This window comes from Jatropha curcas, chromosome 8, assembly GCF_041381405.1.
Source record: "Jatropha curcas cultivar XTBG-Jc1 chromosome 8, XTBG_Jcur_1.0, whole genome shotgun sequence".
Classification (NCBI taxonomy): Eukaryota; Viridiplantae; Streptophyta; class Magnoliopsida; order Malpighiales; family Euphorbiaceae; genus Jatropha; species Jatropha curcas.
In genome coordinates, this window is record NC_143158.1 from 26,024,725 (window position 1) to 26,036,053 (window position 11,329).

The 11,329-nt window shown below is 32.9% G+C and overlaps 1 long non-coding RNA gene across 1 annotated transcript; it reads left to right on the forward strand.

Moving 5' to 3' along the window:
• The first annotated feature begins 723 nt into the window (after positions 1–723).
• Positions 724–10,219, forward strand: LOC149494414 (uncharacterized). Its single transcript, XR_016322077.1, has 6 exons — positions 724–1,415; positions 2,189–2,254; positions 3,109–3,167; positions 7,520–8,328; positions 9,100–9,165; positions 10,019–10,219. It is a non-coding gene; the product is annotated as an uncharacterized LOC149494414 (long non-coding RNA).
• The last annotated feature ends 1,110 nt before the right edge of the window (positions 10,220–11,329 follow it).

Sequence of the window (11,329 nt, forward strand, 5' to 3'; positions counted from 1 at the left end):
ATAACAGAAATAAAATATAAAATCAAATTAATATATTTAAAAAAAAAGACAATGATAGACTAATATTTTAAAAATATAATTATAAAAGACCTAAGGGATTGTATTATAATTTTTCCTTAAAAATATTGACTAAAACAAAGTGGAGACGTCAAAATGAAGATGGGTCAACCTTAAAGGCCTATAATGGAACGAACAAAGAGGAAGCTGTACAGTGGGTCCACTTCTGAAGAAATTTTATCACACACTTGGTATTAGACTTGCTTAAACCTGATATATATTTAGTTAACTTAGGACCTTATGATACGAGTAAATTTGACACCATCTAAAATTATTTTACCTTTGGAATTAACAGGTTGACTCAAATATGTACTATTAAGTTTCAAAAGATAATACTTATTCCGTCTCATTTAATTTGCATTGTTTGATAAAATAAATATATTAAAATTTTAGTCAATAAAAATTATTTTACTTGTCTTTACCCTTAACTCATTAAAATATTAATAAAAATTTTTTTATTTAATAAACAACCATAAAAATTATTATGAGAAAAATAATTACTTAAATATATAAAACTAAAAATCTTATAAATATTTTGAGACATCCCAAAAAGAAATAACAGGTAAATAAAATGAGACGAATAAAGTATTAAATAAGCAATTGAGTTTCAAAATTATTTTATATTTCAAACGTTCAATCCTTCTATTTTAGTGAAATAACCCGAATTTTTATTTTCAAAATTTTTCCAATTAAATTTAATGAACCGACAGCCTGGAAATTAATATTAATATTTTAGTGCAACTACTATGAGAAACCGAACCAAAAACCGATTGAAAAATTTGAAAACCAGTTAAAAATCGATGATTTGGGCCGAATCGAACCGAATCGAACCGGTTCGACCCAAACCATCTAGAAAATTCTCTTTTTCTTTTATCTCCAACGCTAAACTCACTCCCCCTCACCAGCGCACCTCCACTCCATCGCCACTGTCACCACAGCGCCACCGCCACTCCTCCCTCCTCTTCTTCTTTTTCTTCTCCTTCTTCTTCTTCTTCTCCTTCTTCTTCTTTCCTTTCTTCCTTTTTCTTTCTTTTTCTTTCCTTGTGCCTGCGTTCTTGGCGAGACAGAGGCAACGCAGCAGAGCCGCGCGCCACTGCCACTCGGCCACCGCCCCTACTGCAGCTCGGCAACGCAGCAGCTCCTCGTCTCCTCGGCCAGATCGCGTTGCTGTTCCTCTGTCGCGCCTACAGCAGCAGCACAGCCTTGTCAAGCCGTCGCTGCCACTACAGATCGGGCCTCCGCCGGCGTCACAGCAGCTCTGCCGTCTTTCCAGCACGCCGATCGGTCGTCTCCACCTCTCTCCGCCACTGCCAGTCGAGTTCGACCACCGGCAGTTACTGCTTTTTAACCCGACACGCGTAAGAATTTTCGATCTAGCAATAATTAATTAATTAACGTTAATTTAGTTAATGTTATTTAGTTAATGTTATTAGTAGTTAATTAATTAACATTAATTGTGTTAATGTTAATGTTATTTAGATAATGAAATATTAGTTAATTAAATTAGTATTAGATATTAATATTAGATAATGAAATTAATTTTATTATTTGTAATTAATTAATCTAGCTAAGTTAATGTTAGAAATGTTAGATAATGAAATTAATCTTATTATTTGTAGTTAATTCAATTTGGTAAATGTGAGTAGTTAATAGCTTTATAATTTTATTGTTGATTTAATTAAGGTAGCTTAGATATAATGTTATTGTAATGTATAAATTGGATTGTGTGGTGATGTTGAGATTAAGGAGGATGGGAAACTGTTGTTTGATTAATTGCCCGACGGATGGGCCGTATGGATTGAATATTTGTGAAATTGTTGATATTTTAACAGGTAGATAGTCCAATTTTTAGGGGAGATGCTGCCGAAATTTCGGTAGAAAAATAAAATAAATTCGGTATAAAAAAAAAAAAATAAATAAATAAAATAAATTTCGGTAGGAAATAAAATAGAAGTCAAAAGAAAATAAAGAAAATAGTGTTCGGTAGAAAAATAAATTTATTATAGAAAATAAATTAAATCTCGAGATTAAATTACATAGAAGAGTTAGAATATAAAATAAAAATTTTAGAGTGGTAAAGAAATATTTTGTCTGATAGAATTATTTTCTGCTGTGTCCTTCTTTTTCTTAGATCGCCCGGGTCCATCTAGTGCTCCTCCAGGACAACATCGAAGCTAGAATTTCGCTCTCCATCACTGTGAGTAATAATAAATAATGCATATCAACACTGCATTTGCATATCATTTATTTATAAACATTATATTTTTATTTACATATTACAATATATTATAAGTATTTTATCATATATATATTATGTTACGATCACTATAATTATACTTATATATAATTGTGCATTTTGGATGAAATTGGTGTATTATGATGAATGAAATGTTTGATTATTTGTGCTGTGACTATACTGTGATTTGTTTGTGTGGAATTGGGATGAAGTGGGTCACCATGGGTTTGTGAGACTGTTTCTGTTATATGGATCCTGATTCTGTTTCTGTTAGCCGGGTAAATGGGAGATCGGCGCCCCCGTGTGCACCCACCGTTACCGTTACTGTTAACCACAGGTTGGCTTCTTTATTGGGCGCACCGGATAATCTAGATTTGATCGCAGCCCGCAGGGTGGCCTCCTGTTGTGAGCGCCTGATGATCTAGATTTGATGGAGACGACCGGGTTGCCTCCTGTTGGTATGGAAAAGAAAAGAGAGAATGAAAAAAAAAAAAAAAACAATGAGAGGGCTGGTCAAGTGAGGATTAGACCGGTCGGCCAGTATGGGGGATCGGCTCCCTGGTGCACATGTGAGAGGATGAGCCATGTGGGAGGACGGCTCATCGGGGGTTCGGTGACTCCACTGACTAATTTCCACGTGATGTGATTATTTGAAGGTGATATTGTTTGTGGGTGCTGATGTAATGTCATCTGATTGACTGTTGTGTGTTCATTCAGTAAACTAGGGTGCATTTTGCTTGACTGTATGTGGTGTGTATTATTTATTATTATTCGCTGAGTTGCAAAACTCACCCCTCCCCCAACAAACCTCCCAGGTACTAGGAAGCAGCTGATTCGACTGGAGCTCTGCAATCTTCTCCGCAGAGTTATAAATGTAAACTTTATATTCCTGTTATTTAATTTTGGATGTATAAATTATTCTGTTATCAGATTATTCTTGGACTCCGCAGTTATAGGGTTGTGTATGAATATTGGATCTATTGTTAGCATTACACTATAAATTATATATTATGCAACTAGCCGCAGGTGAACCAGTAAGCCAGTAAGCCCATAATGTGATTATAATTTATTGTGAATAGGCCCCAGGTTATATATTATGTGTTAATCGAGATTGGGCCATATGTTTGTATAGAGGCTTACTGTTTTGATGAAATTGAGACAGATTGAATAATTTAGGCTTACTACGGGCCTCGGGGGCCTTAAGCTTACCTGGGCCCTAGTGCCGGTCCGGCCCACGGAAACGGGTCGTGACAAAGGTGGTATCAGAGCATAAGTTTATAAGTTTAGATGTAACTGCGGAGTAATTCCTGTCATGTCTTGACATTGTCCTCCTTGCTTTTCCCTTCAGCGTTGTTCGCAACCAGACTAAAGTCAAGTTGTTTAATGATTAAAATTTGCATCCTTGTTCGTTAGAGATGTGATTTAGTTAATGATGCTAGGAGACGGTTTAAACAAAAATCCTTCTATGGAATAAATAATAGTCATATATAATTTAAGTATGTAAGAAGATAAGTTGCATATGAATAATAAATTGAAGTCAAATACTGTAAGTGTACTATTTTATTTAATATGTGTTGAATGTAGAATACATATAAAAAAAAAAAAGATGCATGAGTGCGTGTATATGTGTGCCTGCAGAATTGAGAATTAGTTGCTAGTTTTATTTAATAAGAGAACTAAACGATTCGGATTTGAGGACATTAGAATATATTTAATTGGTGCCTTGAATTAATATATGTATTTGGTGACATTTACATGATGTTGGTTGGTGGAATTTATTATAGTTATTGGGGTAAATATTTTCTGGATGGAATAATTACATTAATTAGTATAAGTACATAACTGATTTTTTATAAGATTTAAATATTGAAGGATTTGGTGTGATTTGCTATAATAATTGGAGATGAGTATTTTTCATAAAGAATAATATTGGTGGAATTATTATACCAAGTGATTTTTAATTATGAGAAGTAATTACTGCTTGGTGGAGTAAAGTGTATTGTAGCATTCATCAACTATTCCTTTTCAAGTGTATGAATATAGGGAATCATATAAATTATTGTGGTTATAAGAAACGTAAATTGTGATCCGTAGTAAGAGACAAATTACTCTACTCTGTATGCATTTAGTAATGGATATTGTGTGGATTGTGGCATCTTATGGTTTAATATGGTACAAGTAAGAATTAAATCTAATGGTATTTAGCTTTTGATATTTAAAATAATTGTTGCACACTCGATGGTATGTGAATTACAATCAATGATTTTGTTTAATGGGAGATTCTATGATCTGAGGACTCCATAAGGGAATTAAGGTACTTACGTTATGTAAATATTGGGCTATGATGATTAAGAGTATTGGTGAATGACATCGGACATGGAGAGATAATTGTCCAATTATTTAATTGATATAATACTAGTAAATTAGATAAGTAAGGATGGATCTAGTCCTGTTATTGTATGGATATTAAGAAAAGAATCAATTGTAGAAACGTGAAGAGTATGAATTAATGTGAGTTAAATGAGGATAGTCAGTAATTAGAGGTTTAATAAATTAGGGATTATGGGTAACAAGATTCGATGAAAATAAAAATAATGATACATCAGCGGATTTAAGATAAAGACCTCTATATTTTGGGATTTCATGAGTGTAGAAAAATTGTGGTTTACAGTCATGAAAGAGTTATGGATCCATGTGTGATATAATTAAGATCTTAGTACATGTAGAATGTTTAATAAGCCAGACTAAGCTTATGGACCAAGTATAATAAAATAAAAGTAAAAGATAGCAAAGGAAATTAGTGGTTTTGGGATTGAAATGCTATTATATTCGATGATAATTATATTAGGAAAATTATAGCTTGAATATAATTTGAATATAAAGAACAGAGGAGAATAATGTTTGTATAATTAAACAGTTTCTTGTTATCTCTTGGAGTATAGAGAGAATGTGAATGTTAAGAAATTAAATGATCATGAATAGTAATTTTATGATGTAATTAAATTAAGATCTAAAAAAAAAAAAAAAAAAAAAAAAAAAAAAGAAGAGTTGTGAAAGTTCAAAAGATGCTTTAGAATAAGTAATTAAGAATAGGTAGTTAGACAAAAAGAAGTGAAATATTATTAAAAGTAGAAAGATGGAACATGTATACTATTGAAGGTAGGGAAATGGCTTTTAGGTTTAAAATAGTCATCACTATCGGTGATAATTCTAATAGAATATTAAATAAATAATTGATAATGTTATAAACCAACCTTATGAGTTGAGTTAATCGGGTCCTTGCAAGGTGAGTTTTGAGAACTTTGTGGTTCATATATAGTAAATTCATATTCTAAAAAGAGATCAAAGGTAGGAAGTTATTGAATGTCTGGTGGTATACAAATAGATAATGATTTAAGGATTGTAATCCCGATGATGAAAGAACTTAGTACTTATATTCAGAAAGATAGACTTTCTACTGGAGAGAGAGATAAGAAAATTTTGACTTATGTAATTTGATAGCATCTAGTTGGGAAATAGTAATGATTGGGAATAAGAGTTGATAAAAGATCATGGGGGCTTAGCTTGAGATGACAACGAATGTGAATAAATTTAATCTCTTGACGTAAAGCAATTAAAATAAGGAAATTCTATTAATTAGTGCAACTTTTGCAAGTTACTTGTTTTATTGGATAAAGAAGGAAAATTATATTTATGTCCTTAGTAGAACGTAAAGGTAATTAGAGTATTTTCATTTATTAGTAAGCTAGCTGGGTTTTAATTTACTATTTATTTTGGATATTGAAAATTTGTGCAAGAATAAACAAGTGAACTTGAGATAGTTTTAACAACTTTGGTGAGGAGAATACATGCTAGTATTTGAAGACTGAAAAGATAAACTATAGAACTGTTGGATGTGATTACGGGATGGTTTAAGATTATATTTTAATTATATTGGAATGCCAACTCATGGATGTCGATTAGATCATTAATCAATTTAAATTGCTCATGGTTCGATTGAGGTACCGTTTAGAGCGAAAATTATTAATGCATAATGTGGAGTCAATGTAAAGTTATTCCGAATTCCTTAGCAATTGAGAGAAATTATGATTGAATGAATAGAATTGGGTTATAAATGGCAGTTTGCGACTTATCTTATTGTTTAAGGGAAGATTTAAATAGTTAGGTCCATTCGAGAACTGGTACATTGTAACTCTGATGTTGAAGGATTCAATAAGTTGTTAACCTTGTTTAGGGTAAAGAATGTAGAGAGAACATAATTAAGGTTGAGGATATTCTTAGATCGTATAAGGTATAAATTGTACAAATCTTGGAGATGATAGACTTGGAGAAAAGGAATAACTCAATGATATTATTATCTGAATATTCATAGGCATTCATGAGATTAAGAATAAACATAAGACAAAGGACATAGTCTAATCAGGAGTTGAATTATGGGTTTAACATTCTTGATCTCTTACTTAGCTAGAGAAATGTCATGATTTTGTTTGAAATAAGCTTGTAGTAGTGGCAAGAATTTGTTCTCTTTAATTGGAAATGATCAAATAGTACTTAATAGCAGAATTTGATAAGAATCGAAAACTTTCTTGAATTGGCAGCAATCATCTTACTTAATTATGAACAACGTCAATGATTATGAGGGCAAATATATGGAATTGGAGTTGATGGAAAATGGATGAGTCAGCATGTAGGTTTTGAATTTTAAAATAAGGAGTCCAAATTGAGATAGTAGTAAATTTGATTGAATATGCGGATTCTTATATAAGTAAGGTTAAATACTTGGTTTGTGTATGAGTTTCTTATGGAGCGATGATCTTTGCCTATGATAGCTAGTGAGAGAATAAATGACGATACATCAATGTAAGGACACATGATTTAGAGCTAATGAGATTAATAACCCTTACTTAAGCAGAGGTTATAAGTGATTAAAATTCTTACGTGTAAAGGTGAATACTAGTGTCGAATCTGTACTTTAGGTAATGAATATTTGACTTGACTTGACGACTTATAGATATAGTACAACTCAAGTTTAAATTAACTATGGTAATAAGGTAGGTAACTTTGGGGCTAGATTCATCTCATAATCATCCTACCCTCCCTATAAATTGAATTTTCTTCCCATTGGTTTGTCTTCATAATTTAATAAAAATTAATTCTACTGGTCTGACTAACGAACTTAAAAATATTTATCTCATCTTCTTGATTCATCTTCTATCTGCTCAACAGCATTATGTGAGAAGTACAGCCACCATTGTCGTAAACAATTGTTGCATCCTAGTTTCTTGTTATTTTCAAAATTCGAGGACGAATTTTTTTAAGGGGGGAGACTGAAATAACCCGAATTTTTATTTTCAAAATTTTTCCAATTAAATTTAATGAACCGACAGCCTGGAAATTAATATTAATATTTTAGTGCAACTACTATGAGAAACCGAACCAAAAACCGATTGAAAAATTTGAAAACCAGTTAAAAATCGATGATTTGGGCCGAATCGAACCGAATCGAACCGGTTCGACCCAAACCATCTAGAAAATTCTCTTTTTCTTTTATCTCCAACGCTAAACTCACTCCCCCTCACCAGCGCACCTCCACTCCATCGCCACTGTCACCACAGCGCCACCGCCACTCCTCCCTCCTCTTCTTCTTTTTCTTCTCCTTCTTCTTCTTCTTCTCCTTCTTCTTCTTTCCTTTCTTCCTTTTTCTTTCTTTTTCTTTCCTTGTGCCTGCGTTCTTGGCGAGACAGAGGCAACGCAGCAGAGCCGCGCGCCACTGCCACTCGGCCACCGCCCCTACTGCAGCTCGGCAACGCAGCAGCTCCTCGTCTCCTCGGCCAGATCGCGTTGCTGTTCCTCTGTCGCGCCTACAGCAGCAGCACAGCCTTGTCAAGCCGTCGCTGCCACTACAGATCGGGCCTCCGCCGGCGTCACAGCAGCTCTGCCGTCTTTCCAGCACGCCGATCGGTCGTCTCCACCTCTCTCCGCCACTGCCAGTCGAGTTCGACCACCGGCAGTTACTGCTTTTTAACCCGACACGCGTAAGAATTTTCGATCTAGCAATAATTAATTAATTAACGTTAATTTAGTTAATGTTATTTAGTTAATGTTATTAGTAGTTAATTAATTAACATTAATTGTGTTAATGTTAATGTTATTTAGATAATGAAATATTAGTTAATTAAATTAGTATTAGATATTAATATTAGATAATGAAATTAATTTTATTATTTGTAATTAATTAATCTAGCTAAGTTAATGTTAGAAATGTTAGATAATGAAATTAATCTTATTATTTGTAGTTAATTCAATTTGGTAAATGTGAGTAGTTAATAGCTTTATAATTTTATTGTTGATTTAATTAAGGTAGCTTAGATATAATGTTATTGTAATGTATAAATTGGATTGTGTGGTGATGTTGAGATTAAGGAGGATGGGAAACTGTTGTTTGATTAATTGCCCGACGGATGGGCCGTATGGATTGAATATTTGTGAAATTGTTGATATTTTAACAGGTAGATAGTCCAATTTTTAGGGGAGATGCTGCCGAAATTTCGGTAGAAAAATAAAATAAATTCGGTATAAAAAAAAAAATAAATAAATAAAATAAATTTCGGTAGGAAATAAAATAGAAGTCAAAAGAAAATAAAGAAAATAGTGTTCGGTAGAAAAATAAATTTATTATAGAAAATAAATTAAATCTCGAGATTAAATTACATAGAAGAGTTAGAATATAAAATAAAAATTTTAGAGTGGTAAAGAAATATTTTGTCTGATAGAATTATTTTCTGCTGTGTCCTTCTTTTTCTTAGATCGCCCGGGTCCATCTAGTGCTCCTCCAGGACAACATCGAAGCTAGAATTTCGCTCTCCATCACTGTGAGTAATAATAAATAATGCATATCAACACTGCATTTGCATATCATTTATTTATAAACATTATATTTTTATTTACATATTACAATATATTATAAGTATTTTATCATATATATATTATGTTACGATCACTATAATTATACTTATATATAATTGTGCATTTTGGATGAAATTGGTGTATTATGATGAATGAAATGTTTGATTATTTGTGCTGTGACTATACTGTGATTTGTTTGTGTGGAATTGGGATGAAGTGGGTCACCATGGGTTTGTGAGACTGTTTCTGTTATATGGATCCTGATTCTGTTTCTGTTAGCCGGGTAAATGGGAGATCGGCGCCCCCGTGTGCACCCACCGTTACCGTTACTGTTAACCACAGGTTGGCTTCTTTATTGGGCGCACCGGATAATCTAGATTTGATCGCAGCCCGCAGGGTGGCCTCCTGTTGTGAGCGCCTGATGATCTAGATTTGATGGAGACGACCGGGTTGCCTCCTGTTGGTATGGAAAAGAAAAGAGAGAATGAAAAAAAAAAAAAAACAATGAGAGGGCTGGTCAAGTGAGGATTAGACCGGTCGGCCAGTATGGGGGATCGGCTCCCTGGTGCACATGTGAGAGGATGAGCCATGTGGGAGGACGGCTCATCGGGGGTTCGGTGACTCCACTGACTAATTTCCACGTGATGTGATTATTTGAAGGTGATATTGTTTGTGGGTGCTGATGTAATGTCATCTGATTGACTGTTGTGTGTTCATTCAGTAAACTAGGGTGCATTTTGCTTGACTGTATGTGGTGTGTATTATTTATTATTATTCGCTGAGTTGCAAAACTCACCCCTCCCCCAACAAACCTCCCAGGTACTAGGAAGCAGCTGATTCGACTGGAGCTCTGCAATCTTCTCCGCAGAGTTATAAATGTAAACTTTATATTCCTGTTATTTAATTTTGGATGTATAAATTATTCTGTTATCAGATTATTCTTGGACTCCGCAGTTATAGGGTTGTGTATGAATATTGGATCTATTGTTAGCATTACACTATAAATTATATATTATGCAACTAGCCGCAGGTGAACCAGTAAGCCAGTAAGCCCATAATGTGATTATAATTTATTGTGAATAGGCCCCAGGTTATATATTATGTGTTAATCGAGATTGGGCCATATGTTTGTATAGAGGCTTACTGTTTTGATGAAATTGAGACAGATTGAATAATTTAGGCTTACTACGGGCCTCGGGGGCCTTAAGCTTACCTGGGCCCTAGTGCCGGTCCGGCCCACGGAAACGGGTCGTGACATTTAGTGTCTAGATTAAAAAAAAAAATTGTAATTAAAACTGTCTATACATACGTGGCTCGACAAAGCGTTGATTTAGCAGTATAAAGGTCACTTTTTGCCAAATTATCATCCGTCAATAATAAATGGCTTAATATATATAGTTTTATCCTCAGCTTTAGGTTTTATTGCAATTTCAATTCAATTTGACCTTTATGTTAATTTCATTCTGAACTTTAATTTTTTATTGTAATTTCACTCGAATATAATATTTATACCAATTTCATCTTGAACTTTGACATTTTATTGCACTAGCACTTTCTAATTAAAAAAAAAAAAAATTCATGTATCAAATAATTAATTTTTAAATATAACTTATTATCGGGAAAAGAAAGAATTTAAAAATATTAAAAATAATAATAAAGATTATACTCACTATTAACTCAAACTCCTTTATTCACACAAATGTATTAAGTTAATCCAAGCCAATGTCAAGAATAAACCTATTTTTTATTTACAATTTAAATCCTAATTATAATTTAGGAGCTCCTGCATCAAAAGGTCAAAGTTCAATATGAAATTGATATAAAGATCAAATTGGAGTAAAATTGCAATAAAAAGTTAAAGTTCAAGGTAAAATTGGCATGAAGGTCAAATCAGAGTGAAATTGCAAAAAAACTTAGGCTCCATTTGTTTCCATAAAATAACTTGCATAATTTACATTTTATTTTGCATTCTTCTCATATTTAATAATAAAAATTTTAAATTTTAAATTATAAAATTTCTATTATTATTAATATTTTTTATGGTCACATGAGATAGAAACTTTAATATTTATAACCAATTTTCAAAAATATAACCAAACAACAAAAAATAAGTCATTTGTTTTTCAAGGA